Below are 26052 nucleotides of genomic sequence, written 5' to 3' on the forward strand. Positions count from 1 at the left end.
CAACCTAGTGGCTTTCTGTGAAGGAGTGACTGCATCAGTGGACAAGGGAAAAGCAATGGATGTCATCTGTTTGGACTTCTGTAAAGCCTTCAACACAGTCCCCCACAGCATCCTTCTCTCTAAATTGGGGAGATATGGGTTTGATGGGTGGACTGTTTGGTGGATAAGGAATTGTCTGGATGGTTGCATCCAGAAGGTCATGGTCAATGGCTCGATGTCCACATGGAGTCCAGTAACGAGTCCATCAGGGGTCTGTACTGGGACCAGTGCTGTTTAATATCTTCATCAATGACATAGACAGTGGGATTGAGTGCACCCTCGGCAAGTTTGCAGATGACACCAAGCTGAGTGGTGTGGCTGACATGCCAGAAGGACAGGATGTCATCCAAAGAGACCTGGACAAGCTGGAGAGGTGGGCCTGTGGGAACCTCATGAGGTTCAACAAGGCCAAGTGCAAAGTCCTGCACCTGGGTCGGGGCAACGCCCAGTATCAAGACAGGCTGGGGGATGAAGGGATTGAGAGCAGCCCTGTGGAGAAGGACTTGGGGGTACTGGTAGATGAAAAGCTGGACATGAGCCAACAATGTGCGCTTGCAGCCCAGAAAGCCAACCGTATGCTGGGCTGCATCAAAAGAAGCGTGGCCAGCAGGTCGAGGGAGGTGATTCTAGCCCTATAGTCTGCTCTGGTGAGACCTCACCTGCAGTACTGCGTCCAGCTCTGGAGTCCTCAGCACGAGAAGGACATGGACCTGTTGGAGTGTGTCCAGAAGAGGGCCACAAAAATGATCCAAGGGCTGGAGCACCTCTCCTGTGAGGAAAGGCTGAGAGAGTTGGGGTTGTTCAGCCTGGAGAAGAGAAGGCTGCAGGGAGACCTTATTGCAGCCTTTCAGTACTTAAAGGGGGCCTATAGGAAGGATGGGGGCAATCTTTTTAACAAGGCCTGTTGTGACAGGACAAGGAATAATGGATTTAAACTAAAGAAGGATAGATTTAGACTAGATATAAGGAAGAAATTTTTTACAATGAGGGTGGTGAAGCACTGGAACAGGTTGCCCAGAGAGGTAGTGGAGGCCCCATCCCTAGAAACATCTATGATTCTATGAAGCAGATGTCTCGTTAAAATCAATGAAAAACTCCCACCCCTAAAAACCTTTAGGGTTATGTACCTTGCAGGATTAAGCCAACCAGTAATGGAAGCTTCTTTCAATTGTTTGTTAAAACCAGTCCGTAATAAGCAGCAGCAAAATAGGAATAGAATCATAGAATATTTCATTAGGAAAACACACATTTTCCTAATGTTGGCACTTCTGCAAAGATACAGTTAATCTTAGTTAAGTAAATACCATGTGTTTAAAACTGTGGTTAACATGAATAAGTTGTAGGAGTTTGCTCCACAAACCAGTCATTAAAAGCTCTATGGTATACAGCACTGCCCTCAGTGATCTAATTAAGGATATTGCAAAGATGAAGAGCTTTTTATACTGGTGTCCTATGTTTTGTTACTTTTTACCTCGTTTTCTTTTTTGTCAGTGGGTCAAATTCTTTTTCTAGTGAAGTGTTGAACCTTTGCTTTAGTCAGTCATACAAACTGGCTACAGAAGTGAAATGCTGATCTTAAGACAACATCATCAGACGTTTGCAAGAACTCTTTTGACCCCGTAGTGAAATACACAGTATGTACTACGAAAGTACAAATAATTCACACTCAGATGACTTTCTTTGATGTAATCAAACTCTTTATATATATATATATATGATGTAATTAGACTCTTTATAGTGTCTTAGGTCATGACTAAATTTCATTGACACTGGGCAGAGAATGATGCTAGTGTTTCAGCAATTGTCATTTTTTCTTCTTACTTTATATTGAAATTGGCATAGCATTAGGGGTAAGGGCACAGCTAATGGTCCTCATCAGAGGTAAAGGGGAAAAAAAATTGTGATCTGTTTTCCTTTATTCCTCTTCCCTGAAATATGGGAAATTCAATTTAAACATAAGACTTTTTATTATTATTATTTGGTTGGTTGGGTTTTTGGGGGCTTTTTTTTAAACTGTGAGGGTGGTCAAACACTTGCACAGGTTGCCCAGAGAGATTGTGGAGTCTCTGTCCTTGGAGATATTCGAAACCTGATTGGACATGGCCCTGCTGTAGTTGACTCTGCTCTGAGCAGGATAGTATGGAGGTGCCTTGCAACCTCAGCTATTTTCTGATTCTCCAGTAAAAATGAACATCTGTGAAATTAGTGAAGATAGAAGTGATTAGGAAGAACTTTGTTAAAGGCACCAGTCCACCTAAGAGGTTGAACATTTCAAAATGCATACATAAGTTCAGCTTTATCAGTGAAGAAAAGAGAATAATACTCAGCATTTCATCATTCCAAAATATCCTCGGTGGTACATGCTTACCAGGCACGCTGTGACCGGTTCACTCACTTCAATGTAAGTAACCAAATGAGGAAAAATTAAAAAATACGATGAAAGAGAAAAACATGGAAACTTCTACAGCAGAAGAAATTAAAATTTCCAAAATAAGTTTTAGACCAGAGAATAAAGAGATTATTCGACATGTACAAATCGTGCACAGAAGTATATGACTGGTTTGGGAAAGTTCAAGAATTTGCATAATTAGGAGATAAGCAATGGAATGAAAGGCTAAAAATACAGGTTCATGAAAGGATTGTTGTTTCAATCAATGAATAATTCACTTCGGAAAAAAGAGGCTCAGGATACTAAGATAGGTTTTGTGTTCTATTTTTCTGTAGTATTATTTAAATTACTAATAACAAGCACATAGATAATGTATGATAGTCAGAGCAAGGTCTGATTTGTGACTACAGAATAATCCTCAGTGTGTATTATGCTTCCTAACTTCCCTAATCTTCATGCAGGAACATTCCTGCTGTAAGAGAGGGTAATACAGTCTCCCTGCACTAGAGGACCATTTGTATTTGATTAGGATGTGCTACCAAGTCCATCCTTGCTCTAAGAATTTGGGATTTCATGTGAGGGTTGAAAATATATGGTGGCCATATATTTGCTGGATAAATTTCTCCTTTGTACAGTAGAGGTAAAACTGCTGTGCTGCTAGTTTTGCTTGTATTATAGTGTTGCTTCAAATAAAGTCACACAGAATAACAAATGGAATTATTTTCAACATGTTCTTGAAAATAATTATTGTTAATTAATCAGTTAACAGTTTTAAAGCTTTTTCCAGAGGCTCCAATGGAAGTCACTGTAAAAATGCAAAGTATTATAATTCAAGTATTTAGTAATGATTGTACCTTAAGTAAAAAAATCTTCAAACTCTTAGAAAATGGTAAATTAGCTATTTTCTTGGCAGTGTTTGCAAAACACACATGCCGTAAAATGGCTTGTTTTTAAATTTATCTTGAACTGCTTGTTTTTAAATTTATGTTAAAATGGTAGCAAAAATACATATGGTTACTTTCACTGCTGAAGATGTGCTGCTGTGTGTTGATCATCCTTTAGTGCATTTTGAATGATAGTTAGTCTGTGGGGACCAGTGAAGACCTCCAATTAATTATTACTGGAGAACACGAAATCATAAACAAAATTCCTTGTAATAAATTTTTAAAATGAGATTGCATGTTTTATTTACGGTACTGGTCCATTTTGGGGCCTTAAATCTATGAACGAAAACAAACATGCTTTTTATCAAACTGAAATAAAAAATATCAATAGTATTTCTTTCTTATCAAAGTAGGACACAATATATGAACTGGACTTCTAAATAACTGCAGGGAGAAAAGCAAGGGAAGAAGAAGATAAGATTTACTTTTCTCTAATTCATAGAAAGTGATTGAGACTATATAGAAACAATATGGAAAATAGCAACTGCTTCCAAGTATAGTGATGTTTATTAATCATTAAGGTAGCTGATATGATGGAATTATTTTAAAGGAAGTGTTTATTAAAGACAAAGCTATTAATTAAGAACTCTCACAAATATCATATATTTACAGCAGAAATTGGTTTTGTTTTAGACAGAGGAGCAGCAATGCTGAAGTTGTGGAGTAGTTTCAAATATGTTTGGAGACAAAATCCTGATACAAACATACAGGTAAAGGTGCTTCTTGTCCCATAGGGATCATAACTGAAACTACAAAACAAAGAAGGAAATATGATCAAATAATAAATTAAGACCTGATAATCATCCCAGTCTTTCACTAGAGTCTTGTATCTCTTTTTTTTTTTATTATTCTCACTCTCATTTGTCTCTTAGATCACAGATTCAATCCATCTGTCTGGAAGATGCAAAATACCCAATAGATATGCTGCAGTTTAATGGACAAATAATAAATGAGATTAAGGGCTTCTTTCATTGAAATGTGTGGAAATTCTGTAGTCTGTTTTTTTCTTGCCATTGAAAATCTCTTTCTGCCTTCCTACTACAAGCAATATGCCTTCTTTCCCATGTTCCATCAAGGCAATTTACTTCTCCCGTCACCCACTTAAACTGGTTCACCTTCTTCTCAACTCTGATTCTAACCAATTAACCTACACCTTCATAGGACATGGATATCTCAGAATGGTTTCTGGCTCTGGGAGTTGTGTGATGACACCATGATATCAAGATACGTTTTAAGCAAAAAACTTTATCAGTGATAAGTGTCTACTGGAGCCGGCAGACATTTTGGAGAGCTTGATCCAAATGTATCTACAGGTCTTGCAACCTGGAAACTGCTGGTCCAAGTGGACCTAGTAATTCTTCACCAAAGGATTATTTGGGCTCTTTTCCTAATGCCATCAATTTTTGTGCTAGCCAGATAGACAGCTATGTCCATGACCTATATTGCTGCCTCTCTGTTTATTCATATGGAATTATAAAGTTGTAGCATAGTGCCAGGGCAGTGCTGTGTCTCAGTTGAGTTTTCATAATTTCTTAAGTTCCTTTAATCTCTCTGTCATACAATTCTGTCTAATTTATACAGTCTTTTCTTTCTCATTAGAAAAGACATCATCAAAGCACTTCCCAATTTCCCATAACTTTCTTCTAGGTGCTGCCTTATTCCCATGGAGCTATGATTACCCGTTATGTATTTTAGTTTCTTAGTTCCTGGATCACAAACCAGTAGGAGAGCACAGTGCAGAAATTAAATCTCCTTGGCTCTCCCTGATGATGGGATAAGCATTGCTCGAACCTCTCTTATGAAATCATTATTGATCACTGCAAATCTCTTCCTTCTCCTCCAGCTCATGATTTTACTTCTTGTTCCAGGAGTGAGAGAGGAGTGGGCTATGTGCAGCCTTATTACTATGTGGCTGCACAGTGTTTGACAGTGGTCAGCTCAGTCATCTTTTTTCATATTTTTTAAAGACACGTGTGTGTTTCTAGTCTTAGGTGATATTGTTCAGATCACAGCACCACTGGAACTTCAACACATGTGTCGCTGTCATTTTTCACCAAGTGCTGTAAAAGTGCTTGAGAAAGTGCAACAAAAGTACTAATTCAGAATCTGAAGAGGGACTGTCAACAAGCCAAGTTTATCAACATTCAGATCTTTAATACACAGAAATTCAAATGTCCATTTAGGAAAAAAGCCAGTCACAGTGCTTTTATCTCTGGGCCTGAAAAGTAGGGCCTTTGATGTACTCAGTTTACTCTGTGTTTTTGTTAACAAAGGGATTTGTAGCATAGAATTAACTACTGCAGGAGTAAAAAGTTACACAGACAGAGGAATAAAAAAGCCCATTCAATGTGGAAAGAGGGATAGAACATATTATTAACTCCTGTTGCATCCAGGAACAACATAATGTGTGGAAAAATAGATTATGCTAAGGTATCAAGAAAAGCAAAACTTACTCATTTGCAGGTTTCCATAGAGAACAATGCAGCATAGAGTTATCAGTCACTATTTAAGCACAGGGCTACTGTTCATCATTTGCATGATAGTGTATGGAAGGTTTTCCAAGACCTTGGGCAACACAAGATTCTTCCCAAAATAAATTCCATTTTGAATCAACACTAGGATTCCATGAGTGGTTATAGAATAGTGGAAGGGACCCCATATAAGAGGAAGTGGTAATGAGCTCAAGCCTGAACATCACAATTAGGGTCCTCTTACATAACTTCAGTTGTCTAAAGGTTACTTGTCTCACATAAACTATTCTTCTGGGCCTCTTCTACGGCTGAGGGAGGGGAAATAGGCACCTACAGACAGGAAGTACTTCCAGCTGTATTAGATGGCTACTTTAGGGATAAGTCATCTGCTGGGTGAATGTAGACAACTGAATTAGAAAACTAATATTTTGATGTCTAAAGGTATTTAAGGTGGTTATAGAAGGCATATATACTCATATGTTCATTTGAAAGTGACAGAAGATATGTTTTGGACTCTGTATCCTTGAAGATTTTCAAAAGCTGACTGGATGAGTCCTGAGAAATCTGATTTAGCTTTGAACTTAACCCTCCCTTGAGCAGGTGATTAGACTAGATGGCCTTCCTAACCTAAATAATTTTACAGTGCATTGAATTCCACCCTGGTGCTTAATTTCCATTCTTCCTTTGATAATTATAAAATCTAAGGGTTAAGTAGTAATACCTGCAGAATGTCTTCAGTGCTATTGCTTTGAAAAGTTTAGAGTTACCCTATTCACAATGAATAATTGTTTTTGTTATTCTCTTGTATCATATCCATGTGTGCAGAATTTTAAGAAAGAAGTCTGTGGAAAATAACTGAGATAGGGCCAGAAGGATTTATTAGGGTAAACTTCACTTGCTGAATAATCTACTCACCTTATACTCTTAACAGTGTTTCAACCAAATCTAGAAATTGGAAGCCTAATGGAAAATTTTCCAAAGCTCTGTTAAGTAGTACCATTCTTGTGGAATAAAGGCATTTTTGTTACAAATAGGGTGTTTCTACTTTTTTTTTTTAATCTTGTTTTTGCAATGCATACGATCTCTTTTCTTTCTCCTTCCACTATTTTGAAATAATTCCCCTCCTATGTTGCTTGTGCTTTATTCAGTTTCTTGTGTATTTTTTTCTTGTCCCCTTAGTTAGTGTTTCTGTGACACCCACCTACAACAGCTTCTGAACTTCTCTCAACATTCGCTTGGTGAGTAAACTTTTTTGCTATCATCCAAGGTCCACCACTGTAGTTTCACTTTGGTGTTCCTCCCTTTGCCCAGACTTCTTCTTCCATCCTTAAGGTATATCGTTTCTCATTTTGAAGACAACATGGCAATAATTCAGCTGCTCTTCCTTTATCTAGTTTTCTCCTTTCTTTCTCATCTCTGCTACTCGAAGTCTAAAGAAATTATCTCTATTCTCACAAGCTCCCAACAGAGCAAAACTGGCTGACACATCAAGTTTTAAGTGTTTATTATTTTTAATGACTAATAAAGCTCGTAAGCATGCTACTGATGCACTGGTGGTACTAAACATCATATGAGACCAGCCAGGTTAGCTCAGTGACCAGCCGGGTTAGCTCAGTTGGTTAGAACATGGTGCTAATAACGCCAAATTCACAGGTTCAATCCCTGCTTACTGCAGGGGGGTTGGGCTCGATGATCTCTCAAGGTCCCTTCCAACCCAAAGCATTCTGTGATTCTGTGATTCTATGAGACTTGTCAGGGCTGAACCTTTCAGGTCAGCATTTTCTGATTTAGTAGTTAAAGATGAACCTTTGTGGATGTAGCTGCATCACCAATAAAACCCTACATGAACAAACAAATGTGCATAAGTAAGAATTATAATAGACACATCTGAGTTTTAATAAAGTTGTTTAGATCAGGCTGAGGAGTTGTACTACAGTGTTAGCATCTGAAGAGGACTAATACACCAAGATGGGTACATAGCATGTGCAAGAAACCACAATGTAAGTGGTTGCCATGTGATGGACTTGCCACCCAGGTAGTCAGTCCCTTCCAGTGTCACAGAAAATTGGGCAGCCGAAACCACTAATTTTTATTATCATTCTCATGGAGGCAAGTAGCTATTCCTGACACTCTTATTAAAGCTGTGTGTTACAGAAGTATATTTTCTCCTCTGGCACCCCACAAATAGTCCATTCAAGCCTGACCCTCTAGATTTTTGCTAGTGAGAGTGAAGATGCTGTCCAGTCCAAAGTTCAGCAGTTTTGAAAAATGTCAGTTTAAGAAATCCACTTTCTCTAAGTTGTTTCCCATATGTTTCCAAAATTTATATTCAAAATAATTAATACTAAAAAGCTTTCAGAACTAGTTTAAAATGAATGTTGTAATTTATGGGTTTGGATGGTGGGAGAAATAATAAGATAGAAAAAAATATTCCTTTGTGGTAAACACTTGTTTTATAAAAGTAAACAAATAAAGTATTCCTGAAGTACTTAGCCATCTGTATTTGAAGGCCTGTGGCAGCATGTGAAGGACAAAAAAAGAAATAATTGATTAGTGGATTTTGTTTGATCTGTTATGGGATCAAAGGGACAAATACTGTCTACAACGATGAAAGGGTGGAGAACTGCTCTCCATACTGCCTCAGTTATCTGATTATTCATGTGCTCTTGCTGTATGTTAGAGCTGCCTGTACCTGACCCTCTATCGTGCTTGAGGAAAAAAAAATGGTAGGTATACTGTTCTGCAATTCTGAAAGGTTTCTTGTTAATCAGACATGAAAAATGTAATTTAAAGTCTGTAAGATGGAATACTGAATCTGTTTTTTGGTTTGTAAGCAGTACTGACTTTAATTGTCCATGACATAATTGTGGCTCTAATTTTTTTGAGAAAATAATGCATGTGTTTAATTTCAAGCACGGGAATGTACTGAGGACCAAAACCACCTAAGTGCCTGTTAGTCTGATATGTTAGTCATACATCTAAATCCTAAATGACAAACATTGTGTGTGTTCTGCTTCAGTTCTGCTTATTGCTAAATTCTAGGCCAAAAAAAAAAAAAAAGACTAAATTTTGAAGCATTGCAACATTGTAAAGTTATAAAGTGCTGAAATTGAGTGAGGAATAATTGTAGCAATATCATCCCCTTCCCACAAATGGAATGTCTAGGATTTGGTTTGGGGATATCCTAATACACCATAGCAAACTACACACACATTGTATATACTGTATGATGGTGCAACATTTATCTCTTCTGTTCTCTCTGTAGGTATTACTGTTTTGTTTTGGTGTATTCTTGTAGAAGACATATTCACTAACTGATGTATTTCAGAATCTTTTTTTTTTTTTTTCTTTTAAAGCAGCTGATCCCTCAGGTCTGACTTCCTAATTAAGTTCACAGTTATGTGAATGTACATACATTATATTAGTATGAATCTGTGTACCAGGTGGTGCTTTTACCATAACTTATTTCCATTTCCATTTAATTTAGAAGTTACTAGGTTACTTTTTTCACTTGGAATACAAAAAATGTGTAATTTAACTCAGTGCCTAAATATGGCAGATGTTTCTTTAGCCACTCCTCCAGTAGATAAAGTCTGTGAGGGCTATGTGAAGACTGACTGACTGGGCTCTGAAGGCCAACAGCAATCATATATTATTTTTCTCTGGATGAGAAAAAATTAACATCTGTATGTGGATCCTTGCCATCTTCATCTGTTTTGTCCTCACATCCTTCCAAATATGTGGGATCCATGGTCTAACTGAGGCCAGTATGTGGCCGTGGTCACTGCCAAGAGGAATTTCATCTAATTCCTAACAGGGCCTGGGAGGTACTTCCAGAGAAACACATTTACTTAAACAAATGTTTCAGAAGATTAACAGCACTTTGTGAATGGGCTAGGGCAGACAAAGGTTATGAGATTCATAATAGAAGGGATTTCTGCTCCCTCCTCCCCCTGCCCCAGTTAGTCCTTGTGTTTGAAGGCATTTCACATTCTTGAGGTGGAGGAAGAGGTGGAGGGAAAATGAATGTTGATGTTAAGTACAAATCATATGTGATATTTACTCTGTAAAATCAGTGAGAATTTATTATATTTTTCTTTTCGAGATGGACTTGTTCTGGAATTCAGACTCAAAAACCTACAATCTATTTAAACTATATTATTAATTTACTATTGATAGTGTTTTTTAACATTAGAATTGCATAGTAAATAACAAAAGTTCATACCCATGTTCTGCAGCTGCTCCCACAGAGGTTAGTGGCAACATTCTAATTGTCTTCTAAAGAGCAGTCTCATGCCCTGAATTAGTAGGTGACTTAGGTATACCAGGTATCATGAATAATACTATACTTATCTATTTCCATGATTGTGTCATATGTCCCTTTGCTCAACAAAATGCGTTGAAGACACAATGAATGACCAACACTGGAAAGAATTTCAAATTTAGAGATTAAGCAATAAGTAACAGCCACATTTCCTACAAAAGTTCCTATTAAAAAAAAATCCTTTTTTTTTTTTACTATTCTTAGCTTCTGTGTCTCTTTCTCCTTTTCTATATAAAAGAAAAAATATTATTCTAAATAATTAATGTATTCTTCTGATACTAGACAGAATACTTACAGGCCAGAGTTTCATGGGTCCAAGTTTATTTCTGATAGAATCTAAGCTGCAACTTATTCTCTCCATTTGTAACTTGAGACGGTTGTGTGCCACCACACAAGTCTTTGGAAGTTTTAGACTGAAGGACAAAAAAGCTTTGGGTATCTGTGAATCACTAGTCTTTCTTAAAGTTCTTCAGTTACTATGTAAAACAGCAAGCTGAATTTCCATATTTCATTGATTTTGATTGCCAGGAAATAGTTCTACTCCTTCAAGTCATTATTTGATGATAATTCTAAGCCAACATTAGTGTCACTACTGTCAAGCGACATGTTATCACATCCCATATCCATTGATCCCATCCTCATGTTAGCTTCTCCTTTATGTTAGCATAGCCTTTTTCTGTGATCCTAGGGTAAGCTATATAATGGAACTGAACTAATTTAAAATTATCCCTTTTTTTGGCTGAATGATTTTCCTACAATCATAGAATGATTTGGGTTGGAAGAGACCTTAAAGATCATCTAGTCCGACCCCTCTGCCAAGAGCAGGGACTTTCACTACATCAGGTTGCTCAAAGCCTCATCCAACCTGAGCTTGAATGTTTCCAGGAATGGGGCATCTACAACCTCACTGGGCAACCTGCTCCAAGGTTTCACCACCCTCATAGTAAAGAATTTCTTCTGTATAACTAGTCTGAATCTGCCCTCTTTCAATTTAAAACCATTACCCCTTGTCCTATCACTACAGGCCCTACTAAAAAGTCTGTCCCCATCTTTCTTATAAACCCTCTTTAAGTACTGAAAGGCCACAATACGGTCTCCCCAGAGCCTTCTCTTCTCCAGGCTGAATAACCCCAACTCTCTCAGCCTTTCCTCACAGGAGAGGTGTTCCATCCCTCTACTCATTTTTGTGGCCCTCCTCTGGACCAGCTCCAACAGGTCTCACAGGAGCCAAGTAGAGGGGCAGAATCACCTCCCTCGACCTGCTGGCCATGCTTCTTTTGATGCAGCCCAGTTTTCTGGGCTGCGAGCACACATTGCCAGCTCATGTCCAGTTTTCCATCCACCAGTACCCCCAAGTCCTTCTCCGTAGGGCTGCTCTCAATCCACTCACCATCCAGTCTGTACTGATACTGGTGATTGCCCCAACCCAGGTGCAGGACCTTGCACTTGGCATTGTTGAACCTCATGAGGTTTACACAGGCCTCCTTCTCAAGCCTGCCAAGGTCTCTGTGGATGGCATCCCTTCCCTCAAGTGTATCAACTGCACCACTCAGATTGGTGTCATCCACAAACTTGCTGAGAGTGCACTCGATCCCACTTGTCTATGTCATTAATAAAGATACTAAACAGTATCAGTCTGGATACAGACCCCTGAGGGACACTACTTGTTACTGATCTCCATTTGGACATTGAGCTGTTGACTGCGTATTCAGCCTGGAACAAGCTTGTGCTGGCACATGGAGAGGGTGAAACAAAGCAGAGACAAGCCACAAGTTGTGGAGGAGAGGAGACATTACATATTTTTGTGGCAGTGATGGAGTATAGCCTCAATTTATGAAACTGATTTTCAAAGTGCAGCTTAATATGTTTAAGTTCTGAGCCCCAGCTCCAGGCTGTATGAATGAAGGTTTTACCCAGCTGTTCTACAGCCATTTCATTACTCTTCTGTGTCACACTGTTAACTTGAGAAGAAGGGAAAAATTTGTACGTATTCCATATGTGTTTTTATCCATGTGTTCACATGTACGTGCACAAAGCATGCTCCATTTTTATATTTTGTTTCTTCACATATTTCTCAATAATTTTTTTTTTTCCTTCATATACTGAAAACTCATGACAGCTGTTTTTGTCCTTTTCTCTTTTCTTATTCTTGGGCCACTGTCTCCCTTGCCTTTGACTTTTAAGTCTTCTATTTTTTCAGTAATTCCAAGTAATTCCACTGTAGTTTACCCATGCTGAAATAAAGGCCTTCCCAAGCAAGATCATTACATTAGCCCCAGCATAACCATGGTACCCATTTGTTTTAAAAAAGACATACCACAATTGTTCCTTTTAAAAGTAACTAATTTCAAAGACACTCACTTTCATTCTACAGCAGGGATTGCTTTGTAACACGTTACAGAACTCTAATATTTTTGACAGTACTTCTGTTTATTCCAGAACTGCTCATTTATCTGGTCATATAATGAAACAGTATTGGTGAGGTATAGGAGCCCAGGTTAGGCAGAGGCCAAGTCTTTCAGACTCTCGTAAAGATGAGGGTCAGAAAACACACTTGAAAAGACATTTTGTTCTACAGTTATCAACATTTCAATTCCAACACCACTTCTTTCAACGTAGTCCGATTTGAATCCTATCACAAAGCCTATTTCAAATTGTGACGTTGGCCAGGCTATTCAGTTAAGTAAATGTAGTACCCGACTTCTAGAGTTGCTTTACAGTTGAATTTTTAGGATAACTCACCAAATCCATGACAGTCATCTGGTACCTTTCTTAATATTTAAGCAAGAGACTGGAGCCTAAAACTGTGAGAACAAGGACAGTCATTCTTACTGGCTGTTAACTAAAGTACACTGTCTGCTAGTGTGGAAGACCTCTGGTACCTCTACTGGTATCTTGCCCAAAGGCTTAGTAGAAAGAATTGGAAAGAGGTCAGTCAGCCATATGTCATGTACATATCCTATTATATCTGGAGAATCTTTATAAATGGAGTAGAGTATAGTAAGGACAAGTGCATTCAAATTCAGCTTAATTAGGATTGCCAAAAACAATTCCTCACCCTTTATGGTACCTCACCATGTTACAGGTTGTTTTCATTTCCAAGTCATTGGAAACACGCTATTTATGCAGTTTTAGTTTATACTTTCTCCATACTGAATGAGATCATGAGGGAGACAAGAGGTTTGATGATGGTCTGATTTCCTCACAATGCCAGTCTTCTCTTGCAGAGTTTTTTTGTAGTTATCCCCAGTTCTGAAATAGAGATATCCTCTTTCCTCTCTGATTAAAGATTTGAGGATCTGTGAAAATACTTGTTTATTCTTTCTTGTACAAATCCTTGCTTGTTGATCCATGAGCCACAAAAGTACTCTTGGCATGTGTTCTGCATAGGATCTGCTTATTCTGCATAGAAGCTGCCTGAACAGCTGTTTGATACAGATTGCCAGATCACCTCATAAAAATCCCTGGTAGCTGGAAATCAGGAGAAGCCCTGAATGACACTGGATCAGAACAGTCTTTGCAGATCTTATAAAAACTTTACCCCTTTCTTCTGGTCATAGATAAATAGAGTAATACCTAAAGGTCTGGTCAAAAAGACTTACTAACTTCTCTCACCATATGCAGATTTTGCCAAATATTATTCTTTTATTAATTCTTAGCTACTCCAGATTTCTCATACAGTTCTAGTAATCTGTCTCTAAGCTCTTTAAATGCAGGTCTGCTGTTTTCTTCTCACAGAGCAACTGACTCACAAATTTCACTAGATTCATGGAAATGTGAATTTGAAGATGTACATGAGAGCACAAGTACTGATCCAGGGAGAAAAGGAACGTTGGGAAGAGTGTTGTTTTGTTTTTCCCTAAAAAAAAAAAAAAAAAAGAATTTCCAAAATAAAATTAAGAAATTATGCTCTACCCTCCTGTTTTTTTCTAATATTTTATTTTTGATGGGAAATTTTCACTTGATTTTATTCCACAGTAACAATGTGTAAAGCAAGGTTTCTGAAAGCTTTGGGTTTTTGTAAGTCCCTGTTTGACTATGCATCTAAACAAGGTGTCTGGGCTTATATTACGTTATTTAATCTTTATCTTCCAAGTAACCAATAGTACATGATATATTCTGATTATTGTGTTCATGGTGGCCTGGTGTCACTGTCATCACACTATGCTCTGGAGACCAGAGCCTTTACCTTCCATGGCTTTCATAAAACTTTGAGATTCACAATGAAAGTTGCAAAATAGGAAGCATTGTTTATTACTTTTAAAGTATACCTAAGTATTATGTAGTTCTTAGACCATACCACATGAAGAATTGTGTATATCTGTCATCTGATGAGAACTGAGAGTCAGAGAAGCTGATTGACTTACAAAGGAAACATTTAAGTTGTTGACTGTGCTAACTATACCTATAGAATCCAAAGATCATTTTCGTGTTTTCCACCTGTAACCAGTGATCCTGGCCCTTCTTTGTGACAAAGAACAATTAAATAAAGCGCTCTCATGATATCCTTCTCTTTGCACTCCTCTGTCTCTCCTTGCTCTTTACATGTATTTCTATGGAAGTTTCATGGTTTGTATAACTGTGAAGTGGCCAAGAGCTTCAGAGACTTCTGCTTACAGAGTCAGAGGTATCAGATCTGAGATTCATCAGCTTAATGTTTTTCTCTGTGGACACCAACTGTCTGATGTGGGTATTTGCATTGACCTAAACGCACGTGTTGATTCCATGGAGGAGATAAAAAGCCACTGAAAAGAAAACTGCTCTTTCAGAATTTTACACAGCCATATGACAGGCAGAAAAATGGCCCCTTGAGTACTGTGTGCAGTTTTGGGTGCTTCAATATAAGAAGGACATCAAACTGTTAGAGTGTGTCCAGAGGAAGGCAACCAAGATGATGAAAGGCCTCAGTGGCAAGTCTGAAGCAGAAGAAAGTGGCTGAGGTCACTTGGTTTGTTTAGAGAAGAGAAGGCTGAGGGGTGACCTCATCACAGACCACAACTTCCTCAAGGGGGGCAGCAGAGGGGAAGATGCCGATCTCCTCTCTCTGGTGATCAGCCATAGGACACAAGGAAATGGAATGAAGCTGCATCAGGGGAAGTTCAGATTGGACATGATTAGAAAAAGGTTCTTCACTGAGAAGGTGGTCAGTCACTGGAACACCATCTCCAGGGAAGTAGTCACAGCACCAAGTCAGTCAGAGTTCAAGGAGTGTATGGATGACGCTCTTAGTCATATGGTTTAATTTTAGGTAGTCCTGTGAGGAGCAAGGAGTTGGACTCGATGATCCTTATGGGTCCCTTCCAACTTGAGCTATTCTATGATTCTATGATTCCATGGTGAAAAATAAGTAAACCCATCACACAGAATCTCTGCATAGTCATTTGGTCCAAATCTACTTATTTCAAGTGAATGTTTTGCTAGCATTTAAATGTGGGTTGAGCACCTCCAGAGTGCTTAATTTCTTCTCTCAGGTCCACCAGTAATGTCCACTTATCCTTCCAAAAATGCCTTTATATAAATATAAATATACAAATGTATATGTAATTTCCACTGAATTAAATGAGTTGATAGAGAAGAGGAGGCTCTTGCCATTGTTCTGTGACATGTCTCTACTAAAAATGAAAATCTGTCCAGTAAAATACATCTTTTTCTGGATGGGGCATAATTTACTGGAAGGAGAACAAGATTTGAAGTGCTTTTACTTAGGAGACAGTCCCTTCTCATGTTGAGGAAGTTTTATTTTGAATTTTGCTGGGTTTGCCTCCTCTCAACCTCTCAAAAGTTGAGTAACAGGCTTTAAATTTGGTCTGTGAAGATTTGAGGTGATGGAGAAAACATGTTTTGAAGCAAGTCATAAGGGGTTAACATTAGATGTGAAAAAATAAATAAGATAAAGATGAAATATGATTTATTAGAAACAGGTGGCTGATACTTAGTTTTCCAAACTAAATATTAATTCCAACTATTTTGGATTTTTTAATATTCCAAATATAAATTTTTGTATTTCAAATATTCCAAACCCCAAATTAATCTAATATTCAGATAAAATTTAAATATTAGTAATGAAAGAAAAATATTCGTATTGTAGTCAGAAGTAGTATGTTACATTTCAGTATATGCTGTGTTTTGAATGTTTATGTTTTGTTGTAATAGTGTCTTCTATTATGCAAACCCATGAGACCCGCAAAGCAACAAGGCAGTCTTTACTGTTCTCTAATTAAGGACAAAAATAGAACATCCCATCTAAAGTGGAAGTTCATTACTCATAACTGAGTTCTAAACTATTTGTCATTGGTCAGAAAAAAATGTAGCTGCTTTGCACTCTTGACCCTTCAGCGGTAGCTTACTGCGTCAGTTGTTTATTCAGTGAAAATATTTATGCAAGGGATAGGTGTAGAATAGAGGCTGAACAGAAACTTTGTGATGGAAAAAGGGTAAATCTCATTCTTTCCTCAAAGTATTTGTGAAGTAAGAAAAATTCAGTTTTATTTCATCCTTTCAACCAATCTACAGGTCTCCTTTAGCACCTTCCCCTCTAGTCTTTTTAAGCATACAAACACCACATATCACATTGGGTATTCTTAGCAAGGTCTTCGTCCTTTGTTGACGAGGTATATGGATAGCCCTAATGCTAAGCCTCTGCCGATACACGGGAGAATGTTCAGTTTTAGTTAAAGTTCACATACCCTGTAGTGTAGCTTGTTAAGCTCCACCCGTAAACTTTTGGGGTTTTTTTGCAATCTTCAAACAACTATCACAATGAACTCCTTATTTCTGAGCCCTGTAGAAATCTCAGTAGGATACACAGGAATTTGCCTTTAATTAGAGCTTCTAATAGAAATGTCAGAAGGGAAGCAGCTACCTTAAAGCATAACAGAAAATTAACAGTTTGTTTAACTGCCATATTTCTCAACAACAGTCTCTTTCTATGTTGAAAGACCACGTAAATCATGCCACATCACCAGGAAAAGAAAGGAACTCCAATGTCACTCTCAGATAGAGTCAACTTAAACCAAACTTTTTCTTTATTACTTTTTTCTAGGTTTAGGTTGAAGCTGTAACTTTTGGAAAGTAGAAAGAATGCTAATTGCTACATATTAAATACAAAGTTCCAAATTATCTGCTTGCATTTTTAATAGTAACCCTTTTGAAGTGATATACCAGTAATGATCATACTAAAATGTGTATTTAAGTCATATCATCTAGTACAGATTCAAAAATCAAATGAGCCTTTCTCACATAGTCATTTCAAATTAAGTGTGGTTATTTAAGGAAGGAGAGAGGGCTTAAAAATGGCAAGAAAGATGCTTTGTCTCTTGTTTACATCTGTTCTTTATGAGGCCAATTGAAATACTACCATTTTCCCATTGCGAATAGTGTATTATACTTCGAGAATTTCCATTTCAATAAAGGAGCTACTTGTGAAAGGAGATAGTGCTCAGTGTGAGGGCAGAGGACACATTCATCTATGGCTACACTGGTTTATTTCCCAGGGGCTACCATGGCATATTTCCCATTAGCAGTTGCAGAGTATGGTCATGTAATGTAGATAAAAATCCACAAGTAGGATTAATCTCATCTAATTTTAGGATGCCACAACATAGATATCTACGTCTGAACCACACATTCTGATGCACTCTGTAGTCTGTGGAGAAAAATAAATCCTTTCAGGGATGATTAATTTCTTCCAAAGGAACACTGAAAATAGGTGAGATGATCCACACCCTAGGAAGGTCTATTTCTCTCCATTGACTGTAGAGAAAATCTAGAGACCTTAGCTCAGAAATGGACATATGCAATGTAGACATCTAAGCTTAGATGAGATGAATCCCAATCCAACTGAGAACCTTACTGTTTTGTCTAGAGCTACTTGAACTGACCTTCCATTATTTTTCTCAGATAAGAGCTCCGGTTTCTGGTGCTATGTGGTGAATGAATTTGGGAGGAAAAGTATACAACAGGCAAGTGCTGTGATTGCTGCAAGACTGAATTACATGAAAGCAAGTGCTCTGATGTGAGTAGATAGCTTTCTGGTATCTCTGATATGAGATCTGAAGGACTAATAGTAAAGATTATGAAGATAAATGCAAGTGATGATAATCTACTTTATGACAATTTCTCTGAAATAACTGACTGTAGTGACTGTTGTTAACCATAACCAAAATTGTCTGTACTGATTGAACTGAATGTTACGTATACACAGAGGTGTATAAGGTCCTAGTCATGGTACAACCCATAATGGAAATGTAAATAGTTGCATTTGCTCCTATTAGACATGCAGTATTTGTAGGCAGATAGAAGTATCTGTCATGAGTCTTTATTCTCTACTGTAGCATTTTTGGTTAAAGTATGGTAAACAGAAGGACCATCTGGAATGAAGTCTGTTTCACCTACTGAATATGAATAAGAGCGTCTGAATAGCTGGAACATTGTAAAATAACCTTTCCATAACCTCTAATGGCAATTCTGGGTTCTCAGTAACTCCTATGCATTAGTGACACCACAACTGTACCACTGCAATAGTACTGCATTGCAGGTACACTGTAATGAATTGTGAATCAGTACCAGATTCATTGATCTGGAGGTACAAATATAGACATCTATACCTAGAGAATTAAAGAATTAAATTCATTTGGCCTCTTTTTTTGTTTGTTTGTTGATGTGTAGAACAGATGAAACACACTAAAACTACTGAAAAGGGAAAGGTAGAAATGCAATGGGATGATCTTATCAGTCAGTTTCTTTAATGAGCATCCATTTCCAAAATGCTGCCTTTGAAAGAACTGCAGCTTCACCACAAATTTTAGATCTCACTTATGTCTGGCCCCTGACTTGGGCACAGAACTACGTGCTTGCAGGTGCTTGGGAAGAGAAAGTGTGGTGAAGATAGAATCAAAGGTGTAAAGAGTAGGTTGGTTAAAGATTAAATGGCGTATTTCAACATTTTCAACAAAGTACGTACTTGACCGTATTATATATTAGGAAGCCAAGCTGCTTTGTAAACACTTTTTTTCTCATGAAACTTCTTTACTGGTAATGAATCTTTTTAGCTCTTTCATACTGCTTAGTACATTCCACTGCTCATGTTGCCTAAAGCTGAGGTTTTTTTCCTTGAAAGCATTTTCTTTTAAACCCATCCAACTTTGATAATTTCCTTTTTAATAAAAGCTGTTTCTGGCTATCTGTAAAGTGCAAGACTGAGCAATACATTGCAAATCCTTGCATACCACTTCTGTCATGTTCAAAAATTAATGAAAAGCTAAAAATACTTTTTCTTAGATTTTAAAACGTTTTTGAAAATGCACATGATAAAAATATGCACCTGTATTGGGTTTGCATGGCAAGGTTTTGGTAGTGGGGGGGCTACAGGGGTGGCTTCTGTGAGAAGCTGCTAGAAGCTTGTCCTGTGTCCGATAGAGCCAATGCCAGCCAGCTGCAAGCTGTCTGTCTTCTACTTGCCTGCTAGACTTCCAGCTCTTTTTCCTCTCACTGTTTGATGTCATCTGTCAGGGAACATAGGGAAATACTCCTGTGCTTGTGTAATTAAGCAAATCATGTGCATATTCAGCACTTGGGTATTGATAGACATATTAAAATGGGAAAACTTGGAAATATATTATGCTGCGTAAAACATCTGAATTTTGCTGTTATCAGACTTCTATCACATTGTAAAACCCAGGGAACTTTCATTGCCTAAGAAAAATGGGAGATGTCTCTCAAGAACATTAGCAAGTTACCTGATTTTTTTGTTGTTGTAGATGGATTTTTATTTATGCATCACAGTCCAATTTTCAGTCCAAGCTTCCAGCTTTTACATCTGTAATCCTATCTTATTTTTCCTGGCAATTTATTAGTAGTGTGAAATTGTGGACGCAGTTCTCTGCAGGTGAAAAATTGCAACTACCAAAGCATAGGTTTGAGAATCAAGCTTCTATATGCATTGATTACTATAGAGCACAATGTGTTATAATAGGTGAGAACAAACCATGGTTATAAAGATCAAGTCTATTGTAGGTACAAAAGCCTATTTTATGTACATTAAAGAGCCATGATTATTTAAAGGCATTTGCGCTGTTGGTTATTTTGCACAGGTTATTTACACTGTTGATTAAATTGCTTGCAAAGCAGTCAGATTTCCATACACAAGTAGTCTAACAGAAATATTATGCAGCCAGCAATTTGCCAGTTGTCTGTTGACAAAGACAGAGGGTAAGCCACTTACTACTGTTTTTATACAATGAATCATTTTTTGTAAAAATGGAGCAGTCTAATGAAAATTCAAATGTATTGCTTTTCCCGATTCAAACAGAAATCCAAGCACTTCATATACTCTGCAAATAAGCCTCATTTGCCACAGTGTATCAACTACCAAGCAATTTCAGTTCTACATGCAGATTTTAAATAAAATTCTCCAAATTTAAACAGGTAGTTTCATGTTACTTCCATAAACAGATAGTTTCAAAATATTTAGACATCTGTATATAATACTGTTTAAACTGTTTGTTCTAAAACATAAATAGGTATCTCAGTGTTTGAGTTACCACCTGATGTCTTTCTCATTTAAGGAGAAAACATAAAAAATTAATTGGGATAACTAGTCAGGAACAATGCTTACACAGCGTGTCAGCATCTGTTATTGTATCTTAACTGTTAGACTGCTTAGAGGGGAACGGTGGGTACACTGGTTCTGCAGGAGAGGTGAAATGCCTGGTCTCAGTGAAGTTACTAGTTGCTTTGCTCAGGGTTTCAGCAGGGGTTCTGTGCTCAGCTCACATAACCCAGAACAGTGCCACTGTGGAGGAAGGTGTCTCAGAACCAGAACCAAGACCATAAAATGACTAACCTCACAGAAGGGTTCTTGCTCCTTTGCATGCCTCAGTGCTCACCAGGGTGCCACATGTCAGACCCATCTATAGGACTGAGCCCTGCTAATTTTCTCTTTTACAGCATTCTAGAAGTTGGTGCTTTATTGCCACTACTGCCTCTATAAATGTGTAGGATCTTTTGAACATCTGGTACATGCTATTGCAGAACACTTTGGGATGATTGCCTTCCCTACTCATCACTGTCACCACACCATGCCATTTCCACCTGTCTGTGTGGTGCATGTCTGGTTTGTTGCATGTAGTGCACACGTCTGTTATATTGCATATTTAGTTATTTGAATTATTACAAGCTGCAAATGTTTTCTAATAGGTAGGTATTTATACCTGAAATAATTTTTTTTTTTTTTTCACTATATATTTAGAATGTAGTCCACCTCTCTCTGAAGTTAGTGGAAACTGGATCAGGTCCTGATCATCAATACTTTTGTCATGTGCCAGTTGGCAGAAATATTAAAGATAATCAGATTTCAACCATATTTGTGTATTAGTGAATTGAAAAAGATTTATGCTGCATTAAGAAAATAAATTTAGAAAGGAGTAGAAATTTCATGTTTAACATCATCTACTTCCAAATTAAAAAATCTATCTGAAAAAAGTTGTGTACTCAAAATTAATATTTTTTAAATTTTCTCTTTCCCAATGTGCTTTCTGTAATTTAGTGTATATTGTGAGAAATCATTCTTTTCTCTCAGTTTCACAAGGTCTTTCACACAGCATGAGAGAATACAAAGACTTTGAAAAGTGGTTATAGGATATGTGAAACCTGATTACAAGCCAACAGAAATCAGCACAAACATTCAGACATAGATGTAATTCTTGAAACTGCTTTTGAGTCAGTAATGGGAATTGACTGGATTATCAATTGAATGTGCCTTTTTTAAAAAAAAAAAGTTATATACATCTAGCAGTTCATTTTAAATATCAGGAACTTGCTTCATCACTTCCATGACACTACTGTAGTCTTTGGCAAAATTGGCACTGAAATAGAGAGCGCTGTATTTTCAGCCAATATATATAGTATGTATTATATATGTAAAATACCTACAGTATATATAATATATATAGTGTATACATAGTGTGCATATATAGAGAGAGAGAGAGTATGTATTTGTCTTCAGAAAAATTAGCTCATGAGAAAAGTAATTTTGATTTTAAGATCAATTAATAACTTGTAAGAAATAAAAGAGTATCTACTGTCAAGGATATGCATTTCCACTCATAAAACCATAGGCCTCCACAAAGCAATGGAGAATAAAATACACTTGCTAAGCAATGAAATCTCAGTTAAACACAGCACATAAACAGAATTGCATTCCTGCCCAGCAAATCTATTAAACACATGCCAAAGTTAAGCAGATGGTCTACTATTTTGCTGAGTCAAGGTCCACATAAAGAATTACTGCTCTGGATGAATAGCAAGTTGTTTCTTGGCAAGAGTTGAATTGCAGTTCAACTATCTGCAAACTTAGAGACTGTTTTTTAAAAAGAAAGTAGGTCACGTCATTTTTTTGTGAGAAAAAATAGAGGTGTGGTCTTTTGTTTTGGAAAAAAGTAATCAATAGATACTCATGTTTTTTCAAATGCATTACATGCTGATTGGTTGTTGCTGTTCACTGTAGAGAATGCTATTGGTGAAGCCAAAGTAAACAGTCTTTTTTCTATTTATGTATGTAATATATATGTATAAAGTGTAATATCCATTATGTCATTCTTTTATCTAACTTCAGAATATCAGAAATTAAAAATGATAACTGGAAACTTTAGCGTAACTAGAACTGTGAAAAAAACACATTATGAGCTCTGTGCCCTACAGGAAGAAATATATAATAATAGCTACTGCACATGCAGAGAGGAAATGAACTTGAGCATTGTCATCAAGAGACTGTGGCCATGTGTTGAGCTTGACTTTTCATTTTTTAGAAATAAAGATCAAGGAAGTTGCGTATTCATGGTTTATTACCTGGATTCTTCAGATCCTGCCCCCTGAAAGACCATGTGGTTCTTTGACCATGCTAAATCTACCTTTTAGAGATATTTGTGTACCTTGGGATTTGTTCATTTTGTGGGTAATGAGTGGTGCGTGTAATTGAAAGATTGAAAGCTGGTTTACTCTGTGCTGTTCTGTGTATATGTGTAACCCTATTTCAGAAGGTTGCATGGTTTATGTATTACTGACTTTTAGTCCTAGAAATAGCACTAAAATGGCTTAAAGAGGAAAAAAATTCTGCTTGAAAAAGTTAAAAGGAAAATTTTGGAAATGTAAACAATCAGCCTTTATTCCTTTTTATTCCTTTTTATAAAAAAAAAAAAAAATCCCACAAAAGTACTCTGACTTGTGCTTTCAAGGTCGAATCAGGAGCGCAAAGGTTTTCTGAAATGTATGTATTCTAGTATATTTATTTTTCAATTATTCTTTTTCATTTTTAAAAGTAAGATTATTCCTGTTCATTTATTTTTCTTGGATTTTGTAAAGCAGCAGCAAACCATATAATGGTCTGTATATTTTTGAGAGGGAAGTATTATTATTTAGATATCTAGCTTGAGAATATTTATCACTGTATTATTGAAGCAAGATGTGCATTTTCCATCAGCCTGGGGGGGGGAGGGGGGCGGTGTCTTTCAATTAACTTTACCTAAGCTACTAGCAGTAAGGATAGAATATCACAATTAAAATTTGAAGTCTGTGTCAATGTTTGTAGTAATTTGGGCATGGAAATGAGTAGGGTGAGAGATCCTGGATTTCTACGTCAATTCATGCAACATGTATGATTTTACAAACATCTATAATGGTGGTGCTCCTTATTGTGCCCAAACATAAAGCTGTCTTTTAACAGAATCAAGAAATAGGTATTATATCTCTGTTCTTGAGATTGCTGGTCAACATGATACTGTCTTTGATATGGAAGCCAGTTTAAGAGTTGTCTGCCTGTATCTGCAGCCAGTACAGCTTGTGGCCTTCACAGTGGGCTGCTACAGCTGTTTGAAGGACAGTGACACAAATATGGACCACCGAAATGACCCAGGCTAAAACTAACCTATTTTGCAGGTTTATTTTTAATCCAGGTCGCATCTGAGAGTGATTGCTCAATCTATCTGTGTGTATTGAATATATGTAAGAGGAAGTATGTATGTGTTTGTATGTATTTTATAATACCTGTTTGCACTTATATGAAAAGTTCTGTGTTAGAAGATAAGCACGATCAGCTTCCACAGAAATATTGAGAATGGGAAAGCCCTCAGCATCTCTGGAAAGAGCTCAGGGCCTAGAAGATTTGCCTCGTATGTCTAATATAAAAATGGCTCTGAAAATTTTCTAGTAACATTAGTGATTTTTAAGGCAATACTTTTTAGTTATTCTTAACATATCACTTGGCTAGTAGAATCCCTCTGTGGATCATCATGAAAATTAATTCTTTTATAAACTCCCAAAACTAATGTAAATCATCTGCCAGAAGAAAATGGCTTTAACCATTTGTGCTTTGCAACAGCATAGAAACATCTATCTGAACAGTGTTGCTTTCAATGTATCTGTTGCTTATTTGCTTTGCTACTGTGGTAGCAACATTTTAGTAGAAAAAAGTCTCATTTGCAGCTGCCTAGGAAATACTTAATTTACTTTTTAATGAAGTTCATTAGTTAAGACTTTGTATGATACAGTATTGCTGGGAGCTGGAACCTGACCTCACTGCCTTTTCTTTCTTCACATATTTGCTTTTATAATGTCAGTTTTACTCAAGTGACACTGAAATATGGGGATTTTTCTTCCCCCCCACTTCCCCCCTCCTCCCCCCCCAAAGGGGCTTATCAGTTGCAAGGTCTAGATTGTGAATGTGAGCTTTGATATAACAGTCCCAGTGCCTTTCTTTTTAATTTGGGGCATTAAGTTCAATTATATATTCGAAGTATCTGTTCAGTATTTTTGCTAGAATTTTTCAATAATTAAAATAACTGAGCTTATTTTAAGTACTCTTTCCTCAGTGTTTCAATCTTAGTAGAGATGTGACTCAGACAAAATCCTGTTCTTTCTACCAATTTCACTGATTTCAAATCTCTGTATTGGTGTTCTCAGGCTAGAGTAGCATGTTTCAAAAGCACTACTTTAGGAAGTTGCCATAAAACACATAAGCCAAAGGAATGTTTACTGTCTTTTGGTTTGTGCTGAACTGCAATTCAGAAATTCTTACTCCATGAAAAATATATTAAGTTCACCCTGGTGTTTACTGACCAATGTAATGAGAAGCAAGCTGTAAGTGTTTCAGTGTTTCAAAGGTGTTGTGCTTTATGGAAAAACAACTGCTTCATATGTTTTAAGAGATGGAAAAAAACCTAAAACATCAAAATAATTTTAACTGAATGGCCACATATAAGTCCAGATTTAAAAACTGCATTTGTCCACTAAACCTTTTAACAGGATTTTTGTGATCCATTCACAGAGTTCCCTTAAGATAGCTTATTTTAAAAAGAAATTTCAAAGCAGATGGAAGAGCTGTGTGAGTCTGGAGATACTTTGTTTCCACTTTAAACTCTCCAAGCAAACTCAAAGCCTAGCCAGTTTGCCTCCAAAGTCCCCAATTGGGAAAATAAGATCTTGAAAAAATTATGCCTCCTGTTTTTATAGCCAGTCAGATATTTCTTAAACTTAGAAAAGACTATCAAGCTTCATTTAAATCCTTCAGGAAGATAAAAAGAACACAAGGGAAGAGGAGAAATAGTCACAGGAAGAACAAAGAAACAAAGAGGGTTGGCACTCCCACTTAAGGATAGTGGTGCTGGTAGAATAACCACCAGAGTCTGAAACAAAGGATTTTCTAAAATTGCTGTTGCTGTTGCTCCTGGCAGTGGGCTTGACCTGTATTTGCTCATATTTTTCCATGCTGTATCTTTACAAATCTTTTCCAACCTTTGCTACTTCTTCTAGACTTTTGAAAATCACCATGTTTCTGTCTTTTGTGTATTATAAACCTTTTCAACCACCTAGAATTTTAAAATGTGTTTGATT

Source organism: Pelecanus crispus, chromosome 6 (assembly GCF_030463565.1).
Source record: "Pelecanus crispus isolate bPelCri1 chromosome 6, bPelCri1.pri, whole genome shotgun sequence".
NCBI classification, from domain to species: Eukaryota; Metazoa; Chordata; class Aves; order Pelecaniformes; family Pelecanidae; genus Pelecanus; species Pelecanus crispus.